Source organism: Ovis aries, chromosome 14 (assembly GCF_016772045.2).
Source record: "Ovis aries strain OAR_USU_Benz2616 breed Rambouillet chromosome 14, ARS-UI_Ramb_v3.0, whole genome shotgun sequence".
Lineage (NCBI taxonomy): Eukaryota > Metazoa > Chordata > Mammalia > Artiodactyla > Bovidae > Ovis > Ovis aries.
The window spans coordinates 47148606-47172258 of record NC_056067.1 but is presented as its reverse complement, the minus strand read 5'-3'; the positions used below and the strand labels follow the sequence as shown (position 1 = coordinate 47172258).

The 23653-nt window shown below is 48.6% G+C and overlaps 1 protein-coding gene across 7 annotated transcripts in view; it reads right to left on the bottom strand.

Annotated features, from left to right (window-relative positions):
- The window catches only part of SIPA1L3 (signal induced proliferation associated 1 like 3), a 254293-nt gene that overhangs the window by 229877 nt on the left and 763 nt on the right, over positions 1 to 23653 (bottom strand). For 3 of the 7 annotated variants that reach the window (XM_027977924.2, XM_042230912.1, XM_042230911.1), the window contains exon 1: positions 23471 to 23621. The exons of 1 other annotated variant lie outside the window; for it this stretch is intronic. The gene's annotated coding sequence lies outside the window, so the exon portion shown is untranslated. Of the gene's footprint in view, positions 1 to 4975; positions 5152 to 6320; positions 6430 to 23470; positions 23622 to 23653 lie in introns of those variants that run through there. 3 more of the 7 variants (XM_060398593.1, XM_042230908.2, XM_042230910.2) reach the window with 2 other exon arrangements.

The window sequence follows — 23653 nt, the reverse complement described above, 5'->3', positions numbered from 1 at the left end:
TCCTCATCCTATGCCTTCTCCTGCATTTCTTTTCACACCTGTTATCTCTTTCTGATTCACTATAAACTCCTTGTCTGTTTACTATGTATCTTCCCTTTTATAAAAATAAGCTCCGTGAGGGTGGGGACTTCACTTGTTTTGTTCATTACTTCCCAGAATAGTGCCTGTGCAAAACAGATGCTCAATAAACATCTGTGTAACAAATCAAAGAATCAAAAGGGGCATCATCTAGAGGCGCCATCCTGGTGTCTGGCAACTCCTTTAAGAGCCATTTTAGGGAACTTTTCAGAACAAGTAAAGTTGTTGGCAGCCTAATCCAGTATTTAGTCTCCCCTTTTAACTCAGTAATAGAATCAGATTTTTAGCTAAGAACAAGGTCATGTGAAATATATTTTCTAGATTCCCTTTTAACTATATATGTGACTAAATTCTGGACAAGAGTCTGTAAGCAGAACATAGCGTGAAACTTCCATTAAGCAGAAGTGTCCATCTTCATCCCCTGCTGAGATATAATGGCTGGAGTGTTAAGCAGCCATGTTGAACCATGAGGTGACAGTAAAAGGATGGTGGAGCACGAAGGTAGAAGGAACCTGGGTTCTGGATTAGAGTGCAGCCCGGGCCTCATTATCACTGGACTCCTTTATGCGAGAGAGAAATAAACTTCTACCTTGTTTAAGCCATTGTCAGTTTGTTTTATAAGCGGTTTTCTATTACCTACAGTTGAACCTAATCCTGCTACACCTGGGATCACAAAGCTATGGTACAATGGGTGGAACAGGTATAGTCATATATCCAAGCAAACGTATAAAAACGCCCATAATTTGAGAACTGTTTCAGGGAGAATCACTGTGAGCTGGAGGACACAAACAGGCATCATGGAGGTGGGGAGAGAGTGGAGAGAGGAGACAACAAAGGAAACAGAGATATGAGAATCATGAATGTTTCATTAGGCCTGGCTGCAGCCTCGAGATGAGTAACCAGACCATACAAAGAATGACTACAAATCAATAAGAAAAAGAAGCAAAGAGGATGAATAGGCTATATCCAAAAAACATAAATGAGAAGAATGTCTTACCAGTCCTCAGGGGAATACAAATTAAAACCATAATGAGATTTCATCTCACATCAGACTGGCAAAAACAAAAAAGCTTTATAAAACCAAGTATGACAGGATACAGAACAACAGGAACTCTTACACATCCTTGGTGAGAATCTGAGAACAGTTTGACGATATTTGGCAAAATTAAAGATGCTCACATCCTACAGCCACCAATCTTGTGCCCATTATATACCTCAAAGAAATTCTTGTTCAGGCACCTTAGAAAATGTGTTTAACAACAGTCACAGTAGCCCAAGAAGAGCAAAAACAAATCTGGACACTAATGATACATGCATTGCCACAGAAATGACTAAAACAGGTGATATCTTTGCCTAGTGGAATATTACACAGCAGTAAAAAATGAAAAACCTCTATACGAAATGACCTGGATTAATCACAATATTAAAAGAAAAATACAAGTCCCAGACGACTATGTATAGTTTGAGATTGTTGTAGACATTCAAAAATAACTATTTCAAAACAAATAACGTTAAACAAAAAATTCAAGATGGTGGTCACAGCTGAGAGCAGCCTGGGAACTGAATGGGAAATACCATAGTTTCATATAAACTACTGGTAGGTAATGTTCTAGTTCTTGGGTAGGGAGTAGGCTAATGGCTATTCATTGTAATAAACATTTGTACAGACCAAAAATATCACTAAAACATGCACCAAGGATTATGATTAGTCCAATTCTGTATGTCCAAAGGTCACCTTTAAAACATGAAATGCATATAGAAAGAGGTGAAAAAGAACATACATTAAGTTACTGACAGATAAGACCAATAAGGCACGAAGCAGGAGGGGAGAGGGATGGAGCAGTAAGTGGTTTCTATCTCTGTCACTTACACACTCATTTCAACAAGAAATGTTGGGTTAATCATAAACAAACTAAAGCAGTACAGCACAGTGGTTCAGCGCACAGACTCTGGAGGCCGACCACCAGGGAGGGATGGCGTGTCGACCCAGCATGTCCTTTCTCCTCACAGCTTCCTTACTGACCCTCTGTCTGAAGTGGCAATAAGCACAGCTTAAAAACTGCACTTCTGAGACTTCCTTTTGGCAAAGGGTGATCTTGTCACAAAGTTCTAGCCAAAGAGGTGAAGCAGCAGTCTGCTAAGGATTTCTGGGAAGGCTTTGGTTTCCTGACAAAGGTGCTACTTCTTTTTCTTAGACCTTTGCTTCTTTCTGCCTGTAACAAGGATGTGAGGCTGGAGATGGGGCAGCCTTCTTATATCTATGAGGCTAAGGGCAGCAATACAGATAAACAAGAGACTGGGGCCCTGCAAACAGCAACACCACCTGGACCTGGTGACCTCTGCACTTTTCCTTCTGGGAGAAAATGAAGGCTGTGGTGGTTTCCAAAGACGGCCCCTCAAAGGCCACACCTTCCAGAACTCAAGTCTTCTGTCTGCCTTCCAACATGAAATCTGGGCTGCCACTGGGCCAGTTCTAGACCTACATACACCTTGACTTAGGAAGCTCTGGGCTGCCATGTTCTAAGTCCAGCTACTGGATGGCAAGACCCACGTGGAAGGAGTCGTTCTGAGACTACAGAGAGGGGACCAGGTGTCTCCAAGGTGCCATGTGAGTTGTCGTTGCTGAGTAGGCTCAGTTGTGTCTGACTCTTTGCAACCTCATGAACTGTAGCCTGCCAGGCTTCTCTTGTCCTGGGAAATCCTCCCAGGCAAGAATGCTGGAGTGGGTTGCTGTTACCTTCTCTAGGGGATCTTTCTGACCCAGGGATTGAACCAGTGTCTCCTGCATTGCAGGGGGATTCTTTACTGCTGAAACACCAGAGAAGCCCTTGTGAGTACAACCATCTTAAGCCCCATCCGTCTTCTGACTCTAGCCACATAAGAGACCCCAATTAAAACCAGCAGAAGAGCCATCCAGATGAGCCTCAGTCAATCAGAGACTGATAAGAAATAACAAACTTTCATCCCCTTAAGGCATAAGTTCTGGGATGGCTCGTTATGTAGCAGAGAACTGAAACAGAACTCTAAATGGGTACACCACTGCACAAGTTTCAGGAAGCCAAATATATTCCTTTACTAAAGTACCACCTTAAAAGGAAACTTGCCAATAGATCACAACTCTAATAAGATCTCTTGCATGTTCTGATTTCCAACAAAGGTCATTAATTAAAAAAAAAGAACTTTCCTCTGTTTCTTATTTGGTAATAATTACTCATTTAGCACAACTAATCTGTATAGAGGATGAGGAATCTATTAATCATTTTTATAAGTAAAAAGCACTTAAAGTAGATGGCTCAACACTGTACTGGACCTGGTGAGAACCCTCCAAAAACACATCTCCTATCTGGGCAAGATGCCTCATTAAACTAATACCACTTCCTATTCATTCTCAAAGGCTTAGAGCTTAACAAGGTGGGACGGCTTAGCCACAAGGTGGCTAAGCAGGTGAGATGTCTGCAATCTAATTTTAAGAAGCTGTCAGTAAAAATAATACGGAGGAGGGGAAAAAAAAACCCCTAGAAACAAAAGGAATGCACATCAGTAACAGCCGGGCCAAATAAACTCTGGTACACCCACCCCTCCATGTGTTATGGAGACATTAACAAGAGCAAATTTGAGCATAACCTGAGGACTTGGGCCTCCATTTCCACACAATACTGCCATGTAAGAAAAGCAACCTGCAGGAAAATGAGGGCAATATTATCCCTTATAGGGTAATATTTCCCTATAGGATTATATAGGAGAAGGCAATGGCACCTGACTCCAGTACTCTTGCCTGGAAAATCCCATGGACAGAGGAGCCTGAAGTCCATGGGGTCGCCGAGGGTCGGACAAGACTGAGTGACTTCACTTTCATGCATTGGAGAAGGAAATGGCAACCCACTCCAGTGTTCTTGCCTGGAGAATCCCAGGGACAGGGGAGCCTGGTGGGCTGCCATCTATGGGGTTGCACAGAGTCGGACATGACTGAAGTGACTTAGCAGCAGCATAGCATTATATAACCATGGAGAAACATGTGGAAAGATACATACAGTGCTTGATTGTTCCCATGGGTGAAGGACTGGGATGCGGTAGAGAGGAACCCCCCCCAAAAAAGGGACTGGAAACATTTTTAAATGACTTGAAAAAAATTCGTAAAAATAATTATCCCCATTAAGTGAGTGCTCTCAATCCACTAGACACAGTGCTAACTAACTAGGTCACCCCATTGCACTTTAAACTGCTCACTTAATGCAGGTACTATTAATTATTCCCATTTTCCAGATAGGGAAACTGAGGCCCAGAGAAGCCAAGTGCTGTGGCCAAAAGCTTGGGCAGTGCTGGGAGCACTATTATGCAAGAGGGTCAACTCCAAAACCAACTGCACTTGGAGCTCAGAGGACAGAGTTAACAGTTTACAGGAGCAGCAATTCTTGACACTTTGCACATTCTTAAAATAGCAGTAGGCCCCTAGGTGTGAGGATGTGTGTGAAGGCTGCACACACCTCAGGCCCTCCGTGCTGTTGGGAGAAACCCAAGAGGGCCACTGACCTCGCTCCGCGGAGCCTGGGGAAGCCCAGCCCGGGATATTTTTACAGAATCAATTGCTGACACCGGGAGCCAGGAGACAGATGTGGAGGTGTCAGCTCTTACACGGTCAGACTCATGGAGCTCACCGTTTAATTAAAGCCTGTTCAGCCCCAGAACAAGAATGATTGCCTGTAAAAGCCAGGGAGACCGATAAACTCTGCCTGGCCAGTTCATTCTTATTTCCAAAGTATTCCCTGACCCCCTACTACTGCAGGAACACTCAAGAGGGCCTGATAATAGAGTCAGCTTTCTATATATATGGGAAGGTTGGGGGCGGGGTATGTGTGTGGGAGGATGTGTGCGGTGTCTTCAACAAAGCCTTCCTCACCTGAGCTAAACTGTACACATCCTCTGTGCTCATGAGAAGCAAGGTCAGGGTCAAGGCCATCTGTTCCATGCCACATACACCCATGGCATTGTTAGGGCCCAGGCTGCACAGGCTGGAGGAGCTGATGGACAGACAGGAAGCCAGAGGGCTGGACGCTGCAGGGAGGCCTGAGGACCCTGGGTGACCAAGGAGAGGGTGTGAGCACACCGCCGGCCCACCCTCAGCCCCAGGTTTGAGGATATGTTGACATTCTCCTCAAAACCCAGATAGGAACAGCCACCCTTCCTCAGTCATGATCCTAAATCCACTCATAAGACAATGTATCGCACACCTACCACATGCCAGGGATGATTCCACAAAGAGAGACAGAAGTACCTGTGCTTTCCTGGGGCCTACGGTAGGGGAGGAGACTTCCCTGGTGGCTTAGGGGATAAAGAGTCCGCCTGCCAATGCGGGAGAAAACCGGGTTCGATTCCTGGGCCAGCAAGACTATCTGGAGGAGGAAACGGCAGCCCACTCCAGTATTCGTGCCTGGGAAATCCCATGGACAGAGGAGCCTGGCAGGCTACAGTCCATGGGGTGGCAAAGAGTCAGACACGACTTAGTGGCTAAACAACAACGGTAGGGGAGGTGGAGAATAAACACGTCAGTGGTCATGCTATGAAGAAAACGAACGCAGAGCAGAGGGCTAGAGTGTGATGGAGAAGGTGCTACTTAGGGAGGAGAGAGGCCTCACTGAGAAGGTGACATGTGAGCAGAGCCCCACGGGGGTGGGAGCTTTGGGGATACTGGGGAAATGCTACGGGTAGAGGGAACAGCCGCGGCAAGAGCCCTGAGGGAGGAAGGGCAGGAGGCAGCTAGCAGCAGCTGAGAAGTCAGAGATAAGGTCAGACAGGGAATCAGGGGGGCTAGGGAGAGCTGACACTGAACACCACTCTGCGCCCAGGCTGCGAGCAATGATTCACTGGGAAGGTGAGTGGGTACTGCTCCTAGTTACCACCTCATCAGATGAGGAAACTGAGCCTCAGAGAGGGAAAGGAACTCGCCTGAGACCACACAGCTCATCTGGACCAGGCTAGGATGCCCCACTGGTACAGAAGTTGGCATCCCCCTGGGAGTTCAGCATTCACCCATGCCTTCTCCGGGGAGAAATCTCCTCCATTTCCTTCTCACTCCCTCAACACTCCGCCCACCCTTTCTTCACAGTCAGCAGCAGACAGGTAAACATTTCATGCGAGAGGAGAGGGAAAAAAGAAAACAAAACCACCAGTCTCACGCCCGAAAAGAAGGAAACACACTGCACTTTCTCTGCAAGTCCCGACCAAACCTAACCGCCACCGCTCACCTGAAAGACGTCCGGAGCCCGGCCGGGATCACAAACTCGGCAGGTGACCCGGAGGGGAGCTCCAGGCTCTCGAATGCCGTGCTGGGTCCGGGCCGGGCCAAGGCCACCTGCCTGCCCGCGCCCGCGGCCGCCCTCGCCCTCCCGTGGTGGGCGGTGCCTCCCCCGCCCGCGGTGGGTGTCTGGAATGCGGAAGCGGGAACCTGCCGCGCCAGCTCCTCACAGCGACTTGTTCAGCAACAGCCGCAGCAACGACCCGCCGGCCACCGGAGTTCCCCCGACAGCAGGCTGGTCTCGCGAACAGGCGCGCGTCCCCAGGGCGGGCTGTTCTGCCAGCGGTCCCTTCAGGGGAGGGAAATAAAAGGACTCCTTACTCATCAGACACGTGGTCTGAGGAGCCTGAATGGGCTTGAGTGAAAGTTCAAGGTAACAAAGGCGGCTGGCCTCGGATCTAGGAACGCGCCACCTGTTCGCTGGCCGATCCAGGGCTGGATCGGCGCCCACGGCCTCCCCTGCTCGCTTCATTCACAGCCGCACGATCCAAAGACGGGCTCCTTTTCGCCGGGCGGACGGGGAGCCAGCTCGCCGAAGCAGCGCGGCTTAATGATTGAGCGCGGCCACCGGACTCCTCCAGCCAGCCTGGGAAGCACCGAGGAATGGGTGTGCCCAACAATAACAGCCCCAGAACGCCCCCTCCTCACTCTGCACTTCACGTGACGTGAATTATCTCCCCGCTCCCCTAGCCTTCACAGCCGTCCTAAGTAAGTACGATTAGCATTCCTACTTTACATATGAGAAAGTTCAAGAACAGAGAAGTCACAGGCGAAAGGTCACACAGCAAGAAAGTGGTGGCGCAGAGTTAAGCCAAGCAGAGCAACTCTTGGGTTTCCAGTTGTTAACCTGGGCACTGGACCTCCTCAAGGGGAAAGACAGGTGCCCCACCCTCAATTGGGCTTCAGGTTCCTCAATGGTAAAATGGGGTAAGTGTGAAGAGTCAGTGAGGGCTTGCTGCTGCTGCTAAGTCACTTCATCGTGTCCGACTCTGTGTGACCCCATAGACGGCAGCCCACCAGGCTCGTCATCCCTGGGATTCTCCAGGCAAGAACACTGGAGTGGGTTGCCATTTCCTTCTCCACAGTGAGGGCTTACAGAGAGCATTTAGCCCTAATGCACAAAATGCTCAATAACCACCAGCTGCAGTCATCACATGCTGACTCCAGATTCAATCAGGTTCAAAACAGGAGATTATTACAGTCACCGAGTTTAAATTCTGGGCAGCTAAAGGGAAAACAAAAGAAGGATGACTTACTGCCCTTGTTTTCATCCACAAAAGAAATATATAACCCATCTACTCAGGACACAGTGGTTTCAACAACAAAAAAAAAAACCACAGACCCTGCCCTCAAGGAGCTTATTTATTTGTTTAGTTGCTAAGTCGAGTTTGACTCTGCAATCCCATGGACTGCAGTCCACCAGGTTCCTCTGTCTGTGGGATTTTTCCAGGCAAGAATACTGGAGTGGGTTGCCATTTCCTTCTCCAACTGATCTTCCCAACCCACGGATCAAACCCCCATCTCCTGTGTCTCCTGCACTGGCAGGAAGATTCTTTACCACTGAGCCACCAGGGAAGTCATATCCCCTGTGAATCAGTTCAGTTCAGTTGTTCAGTCGTGTCTGACTCTTTGTGACCCTATGAACTGCAGCACGCCAGGCCTCCCTATCCATCACTAACTGCCAGAGTCTACCCAAACCCATGTCCACTGAGTCGGTGATGCCATCCAACCATCTCATCCTCTGTTGTCCCCTTCTCCTCCCGCCCTCAATCTTTCCCAGCATCAGGGTCTTCTCAAATGAGTCAGCTCTTCGCGTCAGGTGGCCAAAGTATTGGAGTTTCAGCTTCAACATCAGTACTTCTAATGAACCCCCAGGAGTGATCTCCTTTAGGATGGACTGGTTGGATCTCCTTGCAGTCCAAGGGACTCAAGAGTCTTCTCCAACACCACACTTCAAAAGCATCAATTCTTCAGCGCCTAGCTTTCTTTATAGTCCAACTCTCACATCCATACATGACTACTGGAAAAACCATAGCCTTGACTAGACAGACCTTTGTTGACAAAGTAATGTCTCTGCTTTTTAATATGCTGTCTAGGTGGGTCATAACTTTCCTTCCAAGGAGTAAGCCACCCCTGTGAATAAACTGGCACAAATATTCAAAGAACAGCAGATACAGCAGATATACTGAGTGCTCACTGTGGGCCAGGGGCTGCAGTGCTCTAAATGCTTTGGGTGCTTGAATGTAATTGTCCCATCAACCTCAGAGGGAAGGTGACAGGGCACAGACTTTGTAAGAATGACACAGCCCGAGGACACAACATAAACTGATTAGAACCAAGTAAGTCCAAAATGGTGGACAAGTCAACTTCCACTAGACCCTGAGTCTCAGTATACGCTCACTGAAACACAGGCACAAGATCAATGACACACTCACAGGTATGGCGACAGTTTTGAGGCCAATCATCAACGACCACAAACTGGGCGGTGGCCCAATTCCTGGAAATCTCACCCCCTTCCCCAAAATAGCTGGAATAATCCTCCCACTCATTAGCCTATGAAATGACTCAGCCTATAAAAACTAACCACACCGTATTTCAAGGCCACTCTCCCCTTCTGAGATGGCCCACACTCTGTCTGTGGAGTGTATTTCTCTCTAAATAAATCAACTTCTTAGCCATCGCTTTGTCTTTCACTGAATCCCTTCTGCAAGGAGACATCAAGAACCTGAGCTTCATTAAGTCCTGAGACCAGGTGTGGGATCTCAGTTAAAAGACCGTGGATTCAAGTCCCCATCTGGCTTCTGGCTGGGTTCGAGTCTGGGCTCACTGATTCAAATCTCAATCTGAGTTACACGGTTTCATTACCACCTTAAAGATATGGAACCCAAGGTACTGCAAGGCTAGTGGCTTGCCCAAGGTCACATGGGAGCCCAAGATGGATCCAGGACTTGTGCCCAAGTGGTGTGGCTCCACAGCCCGCTCTTTGTTCCTCAGTCCCTTGGCAGATCTATAGGGCAACAGCTTTATGCTGGGTCCGCAAGCTGCAGCAACAGGCACCCACAGGAAATGTCAGTCTGCAAAATGAATGGTCACTTTCATGTGTTGTTGGGAGGAAAGGGTGGGGTTATTAAATGATAACTATTCAATTAATTGTTGTTTAGTCCCTAAGTCGTATCCGATTCTTGGCGATCCCATAGACTACAGCCCACCAGGCTCCTCTGTCCATGGGATTTTCCAGACTGGAAAATTTTTCCATACTGGAGTGGGTGGCCATTTCCTTCTAGAGGGGATCTTCCTGACCCTGGGATTGAACCCATATCTCCTGCATTGCAGGCAGATTCTTTACCCGTGAAACACCAGAGAAGCCCTATTCAATTAGTAAATCAAATTAAATATGTTAACAGCAGGGGCCACATTATTGAGCACTTACCATGAGCTAGCTCCTGGGGGTAAGCACTTGACCTGCATCCTCTCTTTTTTCCACTAAGCCAGCTTGTGGAATCCTAGTTCCTTCACCAGGAATTAAACCTGAGCTCTGGCAGTGAAAGTGCAGAATCCTAACCACCGGACTGCCAGGAAATTCCCTGCAACCTCTCCTTTCTTCCTCACAACCACCCTACAAGGCAGTCCTCAAAGGGGGAAACTGAGCCTCTGCAAGGAGCACCTTGAATAGGAAAACTGGCCAGAAGCTGAGAGAGGAGCCCCAAGTGTTGCTGAGCATAGTGAGTGGGCTCACGGACCACCAACACCGCCCCTCAGACTGCTGCCTCATTCCCCAGCTTGGGTTTCCCTGAGTGTGCAGATGAAATACTTGGTTTCCCGACAGGATTGAGAGCTCCTATGATACAGGGACTCTGTGCACACTTTCTTAAAGGTGGAAATGATTAGAGAATTTAAAAGCCATGCCCTGATTCAGGTAATTACAAAAGGAAGGACACTGTTGGTAAGGATAGTGACACAAAAATAGATAGGTACGAGGCTTTCATCTGTTTCCCTAACTTCTGCAGCAGATCCAACTGTCTGCCCACCCACTGTCCATCCCCCCTCCCAGTCTTTTCCTAAACAGTACTACGGGTTTATTCCTGTAGCCGCACTACATGGTCCTGCGCTTCAGGTGAAGAGGCGTTCTAGCCCAAGCCCTGACAATAAATCCTGACTGGCTCTTGCCTGTGATTTGCCCAGGCACGGTCAGGTATCACAATGCTGGCCAATGAGATATGAGGGGAATCTGGGAGGCAGGGCTTTTAGGAAGAGTTTCCACACTCCTAAGAGATGCTCTGGATATAGCCTCCAGACGCTGGGTATTTCTGCTGCTGGATATCTCCTCGTCAGGGAATGATGACTGGAGCTGTGACAGTCATCCTGTGGCCGTGAGGGGAGCCTGAGGACACAGGAGACACACCAAGTATAGTGGAGAGGGCTGGTCTCCTTACAGGCTTAATTATTCTGCCCTGGTGCTGCCTATCTGTAGGCTTCTTTGTTACAGATCATCAGTCTCCTGATTTGGGGCCAATTTCATTTGAACTTCCTATTATAGTAGGTCAGGTTGGTGGTTCTCAAAAATGTGCTCCCAGGCTCAGGAGCAGCAGTATCACCTGGGGACTTGTTAGAAATGTATATTCTCAAGCCAGACCTACTGAATTGGAAACTCTGGGTGGGGCCCAGCAACTCTCGTTTTAAGCAGCCCTCTGGGGGACGCCGGTGCCTGCGCGGGTTTGAGAACCACTGCAGGAGCACAGTGATTAAGAGTTCAGGATGTGGCCTCTGGGCCAGGCTGCCAGGATCCAAATCGTGTCACCACCATTTTCTAGCTGTCGGGTAAGTTATTTAAATTTAGTTGGCCTCATCTGCAAAAGGGGAATAATAAGGGTACTTGCAGGGTTGTTGGGAGGTTTAAATGAATCACTTTGTAGGAAGTGCCTAGCATCTAGCAGACACTGTATAAATTATCTATTTGCTGGCATGTCCCTGATGGCCCAGGGGTTAGGTTCCATCCATGGTCAGGGAAGTTCCACACACCATGTGGTACGCCTCCCCCCCCAAAAAAAAAACATTTGCTGCTGTTGTTGCTAATAGTATTGTTGGCATCCAAAGGCAAACCAACTGAAACCATTTTCTGGCTGAATTCCCCCAAAGCAAGATCCAGCCCAGGGCCCTGGGGTTCAGGATGTGTGCTCTCTGGAGGGGACACACCAGAGGAGAGGGACAGCCTTTCTTCATCACTCTTCAGCCCTCCCCCCACAGCCTGAGCCTACACAGTCCCAGTACCTCCTCCTGGACACTCTGGGCTGGTTCTCTACCACCTACTCTGCCCAGTTACTGATCCAGTCCCGCCATGTGAGTCATGCCAAACACGTGGCAAGAGTCCAGGGGTGCCCTTCCCTCTGCAAGTTATCTGTGATTTCAAAACTGGTGGCACCAAGACACAGAAAGCCAAAGAATGCCTAATGCCACCCCCAGGTACTGTCCTAGGAGGACGAGGCAGCGTCTTGTCAGGCTTAACAGCAAGACGGGTATGGGGCTATGGGTGAGCAGGGGGTTTACACACACTGGTGTTGCAGACACTGTTGGGCCAGTCAATGAAAGAGATGTGCGGGTGCAGAAAGGGGGTCCCCACCTCTGACCACCAATCCCTGAGGCAAGAAAGTGTTCATCGTGTCCCACTCTTCGCAACCCCATGGACTGTAGCCCACCAGGCTCCTCTGTCCATGGGATTCTCCAGGCAAGAATACTGGAGTGGGGAGCCACTCCTTTCTCCATGGGATCTTCCCAACCCAGGGATCGAACCCGGGTCTCCCGCATTGCAGGTATTTTCTTTACCATCTGAACTACCAGGGAAGCCCCAAAGAAAGGATGGGTCAAGTTCCTTGGGCCCTGGAAAGGAAGCTGTTAGGCTGAACCTCCCAAACTGTCAACATTCAACCATTCTTTCTGACCCACAAAAAAGGCAATTTCATATGGTTCGAACAAATGTAGGCCAGGAAATGACTCAAATAACGCAGTGCCAAGGAACTGGTCACCAACAAGAACCAGGGATGGTGGTGGCCTCTGGGGAAGGGAACTGGATGCTTTATTTTTGTTCCTTTGGTTCCATGCACGTGTGGCCACTAATCAAAACTTAATGAACGTTTAAAAATATTTATTTATGTATTTACTTGGCTGTATCAGGTCTTAGTTGTAGAATGCAGGATCTTAGTTCCCTGGCCAGGGATCGAACCTGCATCCCCTGAATTGCAAGGCGGATTATTAACCCCTAGACACCAGGGAAGTCCCTTAATGAAATTTAATAACTCAACACGCCCTGCAATATGGTCCCATCTCAGAGAAAAGACGAGGCTGCACTAGATGCCAAGAGATCTTCAAACTCCTGCGCCCGCATGCCCTCCCACTCGCTCCCCTTTCCACTCTGCTCCAGCCGCTGTCTCAGGGCCTTTGCACTGGCTGCTCCCTCTGCCAAGAAACCCCTACTGCTCACACTGCCTCGCCTCCTTCAGGCCTGATCTCAGGTCACTCCCAGGGAGGCCATCCCTTGGCACCCTGTCTAAACTGACAACATCCTCCACCCTAATATCTCACATCCCCTTTCTTAGCATCTTCCACTCAGAACTTATTACCATCAAACACAGTATGTGTGCATGCTAAATCACTTTGACTCTTTGCGACCCTATGGACTGCAGCCCACCAGACTCCTCTGTCCATGGGATTCTCCAGGCATGAATACTGGAGTGGCTGCCATGCCCTCCTCCAGGGGATCTTCCTGACCCAGGGATCTAACTCAGGCCTCTTACGTCTCCTGCACTGGTAGGCAGTCTTTACCACTAGTGCCACCTGGGAACCGCCCTAACACAGTATACGTCTTATTTATCTGTTGATTGTTTGAATCCCGGCTTGAATGAGAGCCCTAGAAGGGGAGAACCGTTGTCTGCTTTGCTCACTGCTATAAACCTAGTACCTGGAAGAACATTCAGCTGGATGAATATCTGTTGAATGAGTAAGTTTAAGAATTATAATCAGGGGACTTCCCTGGTGGTCCAGTGGCTCAAACTCTGCGCTTCCAATGCAAAGGGCCCAGGTTCAATCCCGGGTCAGGGAACTAGATCCTACATGCCACAACTAAGAGTTTGCATGCCGCCACAAAGATCAAAGATCTTGCATGCCACAACCAAGAACTGGTGCAGCCAAATGAATACATGAATATTAAAAAAAAAAAATCAGTATCAGTGTTTGGGGTCTGCCACCTTCAGATTCAACATATATAGGTCTACACTGGGAAACCCGGAAAAAGCAGGCTGCCTAAACTGGTGACAGTGATCCTAATGAGCTCTCCGCGCTAGACGCGCTTCAGAGCCTGCAAAGGAACAGGAAAGAAGAGAACTGCTGTGGCGGCAGAGGTAGCAACGCCTGCAGGAGGTGGGGGCGGGGGGGGGGGTTCCAGGACCCGGCCTGCCTTCCTCCCTGCAAACCAAGAGCGCGATACAGAGAAAGAGCCCACCACCAGAACCAATGGCACCAGCCGCGAGCAAGGCCAGACCCGAGTTCCTCTTCACATCACACATCTCTACCCCTCCCTGGCAAGCAAACCACAAGCAGAAACCCCCAAACGAGGGTACCCGCTTTTCCTGCCACTTTCACACGCGGATTTCTGCCCCTTGCTGACTCGCTGTTCAGTTAGTTGCAACAGGAGCCTCTCTGCTTGATGTGAAGGGGAGGGCGGGGGGAGGGGGGCGGTGCTGTGCATGTTTGTTCTAAAGGAGTTTTATCTGCTGGCTTGATGAGAAATAACATCAGGTCCGTGGCACCATCACATGCTACATCTTGCAGCTTTGTCAAAAGTCAGGACTGAAAGGGGGCACTTTCCCTGCCTCCCGCAGCAGCGCTGGAGGCAAACCCAAATGCTGGATTGTGGTTCCTTGCAGGGTTGGGCGGGGGGCGGCCGACAGAGACACATCAGAGGAAGGATCTGTGCAGTCTGTCCTGAGGGGAGGATGCGGGGAGGATCTGAGGCCTCCTGCTGGAACTCGTCTTTGGAAAAAATGTGGGAGGGGCCCCACGCTCAGATGCTGGAGAAAACCAGACCTGGGGAAAGAGGGACCTCTGTGAGCTGACTCAGAGAACCAGCGCCATGGTGCTCAGAGCAGTTGGGGGAGCATGTGGCCGATAGAGCCAAAGATTGACTCGTAGGATGAAAAGAGAAAAAAAAAAATACCACTTTTGTATTATATAAGTGGACTGGGCAGAGGTAGGGAATCCCTCCACACTACACTCGAGTTTGAAACACACCAACACTGAGTGATAGTTGTTATATCTGCTTCTAACTTTTCGTGGCGAGGTGTTCGTGGTACAGACACACAAAGGTGAAAAGCAGAGCATAAGAACGCCCCTCCAGCCAGCTTCAGCAGCAATGCCTCCTGGCCAATCTTACTTCCTCTCTTTCCTCGCCCATACACTTGGGCCCCTCACCTCCCTGCCCATCCATATTAATCTGAAGCAAATCTCAGATATCTTAACAGTTCATGGGGATTTTAGACTGTAACTCTTCAAAATAAGGACCTTTTTCTTAAGCAGAACCACAGTATCATTATCACATCTTCAAAAATTAACAAGAATTCCTTAATAATGTCAAACATCCAGTGCATTTTTGTTATTTTTGGCTGATTTTTAAAAAATATGTATTTGTATTTATTTATTTGACCCCCCAGGTCTTATTGTGGCATGTGGGATCTAGCTTCCTAAATAGGGATCGAACCCAGGCCCCCTGCATTGAGAACACAGAGTCCTAGCCACTGGACCACAAGGGAAAAGTCCCTCAAGTCCAGAATCAGAGAAAAACCTCACACCCAGGGTGATGGTCAAGTCTCCAGGCCCAAAAGGGCCTGGGACCTGCTGCAGGACTACCCCAGACCAGTTCAGAGACCACGTGTGGAGTGGGGAGACTGCAACTCGCCAGTGTGGCCCTGCTTCCCGACCCCATTCGGCCACCTGCTGTCCACGGACAGACTGCAGACTGGGCGTTTAAGAGCCTGGACCTAGGGACTTCCCTGGTAGACAAGTGGTTAAGAATCTGCCTGCCAATGCAGGGGACACAGGTTCAATCCTGGTCCAGGAAGATACCCCAAGCCACAGAGCAACTAAGACCCATGAGCCACAGCTACTGACACCTGGGCTCTAGAGCCTGCACCCCACAGCAAGAGAAGCCACCACACCGCCAGTACCCCCCAGATGCCACAACTAGAGAAAGCCCGAATGCAGCAATGAAGACTCAGCGCAGACAAAAACAAAAACAGATAGATGAAACTTGAAAAAAAAGACAGCCTGGACTTGACTGGCTTGGGTTTGAATCCTGACTTTGATACTCACCAGCTTTGTGATTCGTATTTCTCAGGACCTGAGTCTATTTACGTAAGAAATGTGAATGGTAAGAATAACTACACCATGGAGTTATGAGGATTAAATGAGATATTACATGAAAAGCACCCAGAGCAGAGACTTGTATACAGTAAGAGCTCAGGGAACCTTGGCTCGTATCAGCAATTCAGCTGATACACACTGAGGATCTTTAACCAGCCAGGCACTGTCCAGCAGTAGGAGATAAGAGAGGTAAAGAGGTGAAAGCGCTCAGGAATCACCACTGGGGCTGGCACAGGTCATCTGGGCACGTGAACAGACTCGGAATCTCCAGCACCTGCCTTGTTTAGGTACAAGGTCCAGATACTCCTTGCTCCTGAGAGGGGGAATCCTGAACCAAGAGAGTGACTGAAGTTCTAGAATAATGACTCCCGTAGATGAGAGAGTCCCCTTCCTGCTAGCCCCCACGCAGCAGTGCCTCTGAATCAGGCAAGGGCAATACTCACACACTGGGTAAACTCGGCTGTCGCTGAGACAGGAAAAGGCCACGAAGCTCCCTCAGGAGGCCACAGTCAAGAGGGACAGAGAGAGGAGGCAGATGAAAGAGAAAAGAGGCCTCGGGAACTTTCCTCAGCTGTGGGGCAACTAAGCCCACATTCTGCAACGAAGGAGGAGCCCCTCATGTTGCAACTAAGATCCAATGCAGCCAAATACATAAATAAATAAATATTAAAAAAAAAAAAAGAAAAGAAAAGAAAAGAGGCTTCATGCCCACGGAAGCTGCTTAGAATGGACTTTCAATAGGCTAGGTCCTTTTCTCATTCCTTCACTCATCCTGCCCACTGTCCTCAGTCCCCAAAGACCATTCCCCTTCCTGGGAAGTAAAGATCCGTTCCCACCAAACCTGGGGCTTAATGTAAGGAGGGGGGTCAGCCAACCTCTCAGGTCTAAACCAGCACAACAATACCAACAGAAACTTGAGGACTGAGGCTGATGAAAACTGGGAGTCTGTTTTGTGTGATGAGTCCTTCCTATGGTATTTTTGTGGCTCAAAGCTCAGACCCCACCCTCCCTCAAACACTAACACAACACAGACACACAGAGATTTAAGAGTACGGTCTCTGTACCTGAGTTCAAATTCTGCCCTCATCATTTGCTAACTGTGAGCAAATGGCCTCGTGCTGCCAGGCCTCACCTTCTTCATCTGTTTAGTGGGGATGATCAGAGTCCCGGCCACCTCAGAACACAGGTCACATGCGCCAAGCACACCAGGCCCAGAAGGTGCCTTTGAAGGATGACAGCTGTGAGTTTAGCAGGCAGCATGCTTTTCATCACTCATCTGCCCTTATTCACCAAGATAAAACAGGGACAGCATCTTTGACCCATCACTGTGAATCCTGACCTACACTTGAGTCTCACACCTGAGGCCCACTCTGTCCAATACATGTGGCTCCTGGGCACCTGAAACGTGGTTGGTGCAGATGGAAATGGCTGAAGGAGTAGATTTCACATGGAACTTTGAAGAAGTGTGACAAAAAAAGGATGTAATATATCTCAATAATTTTATACTGGCTACATGTTGAAATGATATGCTTTGGACTAAATAAAATTTATTATTAAAGTCCATTTCCTATTTCTTTTTACTCTTTTAAAAGTGATCCCCATAAGATCTTCAGTGACATATATGGCCCACATTGGTGGCTTGGGTTATATTTCTAAAGGAAAGTTCTGGTGCAAACCCTGGAGAACCAGAGTCTTCTTATGTGACTAACATACGGTGCCTGGCACACAGGCTGGGCAGAAACACATGCTTCATAGATGGTTGGATGAAAGATCTTCTCCACACTTTTCCTGGTCTTAAAAGCAACCACCACCATCTTCACATCTAACTAGGCCTGCCCTTCATTCAAACTATTGAACAACTCTTAAGCTCCAAGCTACACCCGATCAAAATGGACACAGTCATGGTGGCTGGAACAGGATCCTAGAGCCCCTACTTGGGCCAGGCATCAGCACTTTAATAACTAAACGGTATTTTAAAGCTTTAACAGTCCATAATACTAGTTCAGTGCTTAGGAACTCTCTTTCCCCGGCTGGTCCAAGTCCTCTTGCAAAGCTCACCCCTTGCAAGCTCAATGGGACACCTCCTTGTTCACACTCCTTCAACACCACACTTCAATTCTTGCTAACTTGCATTTGGTGTGGTGGCCACACCGCCAATCTTGTTTTATTTGAGGACATGCTCTGCTGAAGGGCCTTTAGTTTTTAAGTAACCAACAACCAACCAACTAAACATCCCCACAGAAACTGACGCTGTCATGTCTTACTGTGGAGACGACGCCACATCCCCAGACCACTCCCGGGGCCACATGAATGAGGTACTAAATATAGTCTGCAGAGCTCTGCATGTTAAACAACGTGGAAAGGAAACGCTGCACCCGCTCCTTAATCTTGCCTCAGCCTGGTCAAGGGGGCCTGGGAAAGGAATATAGCATACGGGCCAAGACCTGGGACCCTGGAGTCAGCATCCTCATCGGCAATGAGTTCCATACATTTATCTACTTCACTGGACTCTTGTGAGGATTCACTTCAGTTCAGTTGCTCAGTCATGTCCGACTCTTTGTGACTCCATGCACTGGAGCACGCCAGGCTTCTCTGTCCACCACCAACTCCTGGAGCTTGCTCAAACTCATGTCCATTGAGTCGGTGATGCCATCCAAGCATCTCATCCTCTGTTGTCCCCTTCTTCTAGAGTGAGGATTAATTGAGGAAAAGTGCAAAATGCCTAGAAGAGCACCGAGTACAGAGTAAAGTACCAGGAAATGTCAGCTGCTATTATTATCATTATTATTATTTTACAAAAATTAAAGTAGCATGAGCCTGAACAGTGGGAATTCACCTTTCTCCAGTTTCGATGATACTGTTTTTGTAGCAAATACATTCCCACACCTGGGCCTTTGTATTTCCTGTTCCCTCGGCCTGGAATGGTCTTCCCCCAGCTCTTGGCACAGCTGGTGCCTCTTGCTCATTCAGGTCTCAGCTCACATGACTCCCCTTCAGTGAGGCCTAAGAGGCTTTCTCGGAGAAGGTGATGGCACCCCACTCTAGTACTCTTGCCTGGAAAATCCCATGGACGGAGGAGCCTGGAAGGCTGTAGTCCATGGGGTCGCGAAGAGTTGGACACGACTGAGTGACTTCACTTTGACTTTTCACTTTCATGCATTGGAGAAGGAAATGGCAACCCACTCCAGTGTTCCTGCCTGGAGAATTCCAGGGACAGGGGAGCCTGGTGGGCTGCCGTCTATGGGGTCGCACAGAGTCGGACACGACTGAAGCGACTTAGCAGCAGCAGCAGCAGCAGCAGAAGACCTTCTGGGGTCACACAAGCGAAAGGAAACAGCCGTTCCCCATCACCAGTCTACTCCATCCCCTCACGCTGTTATTGCCTCCATCTGAAATTAAAACCACCTGAGACTACCTTGTTTGCTGCATGTCCCCTCAGCTAGAAATGTAAACCCTAGTAGAGCAAGGATCTTGTCTCTCTTATTCGCTGTCCAGAATTTATGCTTTCAGCGACTATGGGGTACTGCCTATGTATCAGAATGCTTACTGGATGCGTGTTTGCAGATGTAATAGAAAACCTAGAGGGACTTCCCTGGTGATCTAGGGGCTAAGACTCCACGCTCCCAGTCCTGGTTAGGGAACTAAATCTCACATGCTACAGCTAAAGATCTTACATGCTGCAACTAAGACCTGGTGCCCACCAAATAAATTTTAAAAAAGAAATCCCAGAAAGAACTTAAATGTCCAGTAATAGGGAAATGGCAGTGTGGAGCACGGTCTCTCCGCACTGAAGAACGTGGGTCTAGCTGTTAAAAAGAATGAGTCAGATCTGTATGTAATGACTTGAAGAGATATGCGCTATCAAATATTTTTAAAAATCGAGTTACAAATATGTATGACTTGATCCCTCCTTTTCTGGGGAATGGTGAGGGAGAAAAAAGAAAACAGTTGATATATGCTTTGCTGCTGTTTAGTCACTCAGTAGTGTCTGACTCTTTTGCAACCCCATGGACTATTACAGCCCACCAGGCTCCTCTGTCCATGGGATTCTCCAGGCAAGAATACTGGAGTGGGTTGCCATTCCCTTCTCCAGTGGATCAGACCTGGGTCTCTTGCATTGCAGACAGATTATTTACCATCTGAGCCACCAGGGATGATGCCCCACTATACGCATACATCCATCCAAAGGAGCACAGAAAAAGATGAGAGCAGCCACCCCCACATTTCCAAAGGTAATGAATCTACTTTGTTCTCTCAGACATCTCCAAAGCCTGACACTGGACACTTAGTAAACACTCACTGTCTGAATAAATGGTTTTCTTAGGGGGATGGGATTTTGGAATGAAGGGTGGCAGTTATTATTTCCCTTGCCTATCTCTGTAATGTTTGACAGGTTACTACGAGTATGCATTTCTTTGCATAACTTTTTAAAAGCCAAATTCAACCAACCCTCAGGCACACACACATACAAACTAAGGCCACGACCAGAGAAGTCCTAAGAAACAGGGGCAGTGTCTTAAAGCACAAATGCACAAACCGGTCCTAATGGCCTCTCGTTCTAACTGCTAAAAACCCTTTACTTTAGAGGCAATGACTACTCAATTATTTTATCAAAACATATAGACATTTAATTTAGATTTGGGAAATTATACACACAACAAGGTTAAGCTCTTATCATAACCTGGGTCATTTTTTTAAACTGAAGTTTGAAATATAAGCAAAATAACTTTCACAGGGGGAAAAAAAGGCGCCAATCACTGCACATTCTAAATTCCATTTTTGATTTACCGCCTAACAACTGCAATGTCTGAAAAACAGGCTCATGTTTAACTCTGACCGTTCCACACAGACTGCTAAAAACCCACGTGCTGTTGTCACTAACAATCAGGACCAAGATTTTTGTTTTAAAGTCATTGCTTTATTTCCTCAGATGCAAAAAAAAAGCACTTAGGGGGAATTCCCTCGCAGTCCAGTGCTTAAGACTTGGGAGTTTTCACTGCTGAAGTCCAGGTTCGATCCCTGGTCAGGGAACTAAGATCCAACAAGCAACATGGCTCAACCAAAAAAAAAACACACACAAAAAAACACAAAAAAACCACAATTCAATCAATTAATAAAAAAATAACACACTTAGGTAATTTTAGTGGTCAAAACAAATTTGAGACCACAGGTTCCCATCACCAAATGAAACTACAATTACAGGGGCTTCCCTGGTCGTCTAGGGGTTAGGAATCCGTCTGCCAACCCAGGAGACATGGGTTCCATCCCTGGTCTGAGAAGATCCCACATGCCGAGAAGCACCTAAGCCCGTGAGCCACAACTACTCAGAGAACCCGTGCTCTGCAACCAGAGAAGCCACTGCAAAGAGAGGCCCGTGCACCACAATGGAGAGCCCTGCTCACTGCAACTAGAGAAAACCCACGTGCAGCAAGGAGCACCCAGCACAGCCAAGAATATATAAATAAAATCTCTAAAAAGAAAAAAAGAAATTACAATGACAGATCTGATGACAGGCTCACCCTAAACAGAGAGCTAACATACTCCCTGCCCAGCCTCTTCCTGGGTGTGCGTGTGCTGCCTCCCAAAACACTCAGGATGGCCTGTTGCACAGAGGATATTCTAACCCGCTGACACCGGGTAACTTTGCAGAAAGAAAGCGAGCGACTCAGCTGAGCTTAGCCAGGCTAGAAATGGACTCCCTGACAGCCAGGGCTTTTACTCCATACTTGTGGCCACTGCCATCTGACCACATCTGCAGTGCCTTCTCTGGCTCCTACTGATACAGTGTTTGACATGTATCCATCCTTGGTGACTTGAAAGAAACAACTCAACCATGTTGGAAGAGGCCACCTTCAGTAGTCAAGGGGGACTTTCAGTGGCCCATAAGCCAAGAGACCAAGACAGGCCAAAGAACTGGTTGCTATGGAATGACAGCACCATCCTCCTTGCCAATCAACTGCATCTGGGAAGCCTTGGGGAGAAGGACTCCCAGGTTTCCGGTTTGGCCCATCTGCCGAGGTGGTGACTACTGGATCTGGGAGGAAAAGGAGCTTCGTTTTAACATTTTGAGTTCATGGCACCCAATGGGACATCAAGTTAGCAGAGGACATCACGGAGCACAGGCCCCACGTGTGGAGGTGGAGCTCGGGGGCTGATGGTGCTTTGAGACAGTCAATGGCGGGCAACAGCGGCACACCACTTAGAAGCCCCAGAGTGGTCGTTTTGGGAGCAGGAGTGTGAGAGCTGGGAGGAGGGCAGGTGGCCTGCTGACAGCAGCTAGTCCGTGCCATTTCTTCTCAGCCCCTTATATGGCAGTATGTTCCACAATTTTACCTTGGGTGAATAAAAATTAGAGGCGAGGGGACATTAACCTTGTCCTGCTCTGAACTGTAATACAAACATAAGCAGCAAAAGCCCATCAAGAGAAACAAGGCATGTTTATTAAGAGCTTAGGATGCACCTGGCCCTGTGCTGAACATTACACATGAATTATCTTTTGGAATCATTGAAACAACCCTGGCACAAATGTCCTATGACTATCATTTCACAGATGGGACACTGAGGCTGGGAGTGAACATGTGGGGGAGCTCAGGGCTGTCATGTCACATCCCACAACAGTTAGGCAAGCTCTGGGCCAGATGGAGCACATGGAAGAAGAACAATTATAATATACAAGAGCTGCTACTTAGTGAGAGATGGCTCTGGACTGGGAACATGGTATCAGCAAATCCTTACAACCCTCTGAGGCTGATATTGTTATCCCATTTTACACGGATGGAACCTGAGGGTGCAGGAGAGGAAGTCAACCAGACCAGTTATAAGTCTGATCCACTAGAAAAGCAAGACTACAGGCAGAGCCCCACCCTCAGGGGGTCTCGGAGAAACCGGGAAAACGCTGAATCAATGGTCATTTATTAAATGCTGACTATGTGCCAGCTGCTGCTCTTAGCATTTCACAAATGGTATTCTCACTGCATCCTCCAAACGACTCTACAAGGTGGCTGCTATGAAAAAATACCCATTTCGTAGACAGAGAAAACCAAGGTACAGAGCAGTGAAGTCTGTCGCCCAAGGTCACAGAGCTGGTAAAAGGTAGAACCTAAATTTGAACCTGGCTCTGCCTCCAAAACCGAAGCTCTCAGCAAAATAATTTCTCCTAACAGCCACCTTGCACCGAGTGCTAACCATGTGGCTTACCCTCAGCTTACCACATTCAGTCGATAATACCTTCATCCCATTTCTCCGGAGCTAACAATAAAACAAGCAAGTAATAAGTGTCTTCTATGTACAAACGCTTTATTCATCGGATCTCAACATCTCAACAGAATTCCCAGCGTAAGACAGCCACTATTCTTCCCAGGTTTGACCGAAAGGAGAAACTGAGGTTCGGCGCGGTTTCCCTAGATCGCACCTCCCGAGAGGCAAGAGTCCGTACACGAACCCACCGCTACCAGACTCTCATGCCACGCTTTCCCGCAACGGCGCCGGGTAGCTCGCCTGGAAAGTTGAAGCATGCGGGCACGCGTCCAGCCAGGTCCGGAGGGCGAGAGTGCAGCCGCCGCCCCCCAACAGCCGGTGCCCACACCCGGCCGTCCGCCCAGTAGCTCGCCCGCGCTGACCCTCGGGGTCCGACTGGACATCGACTCCCCGCTACCCTAGCGCAAGGCCAACCCTGCACCCGGAGCCACATACCTGGGTGTCCCAGCTGCCCGCCCCGCGGGCCCCACGACCGCGGCGTTCAGATCCGCGCCGCTTGCTGGAGACGCCGCCAGCTCCAGTGGCCCGAGTGACTTCCAGGCTGCCCACTTCCAAGCCGCCTCGCGCGAGGCCTCCTGGGAACTGTAGTTTCGCTCTAGGCGGCCGCAAACTGAAAAA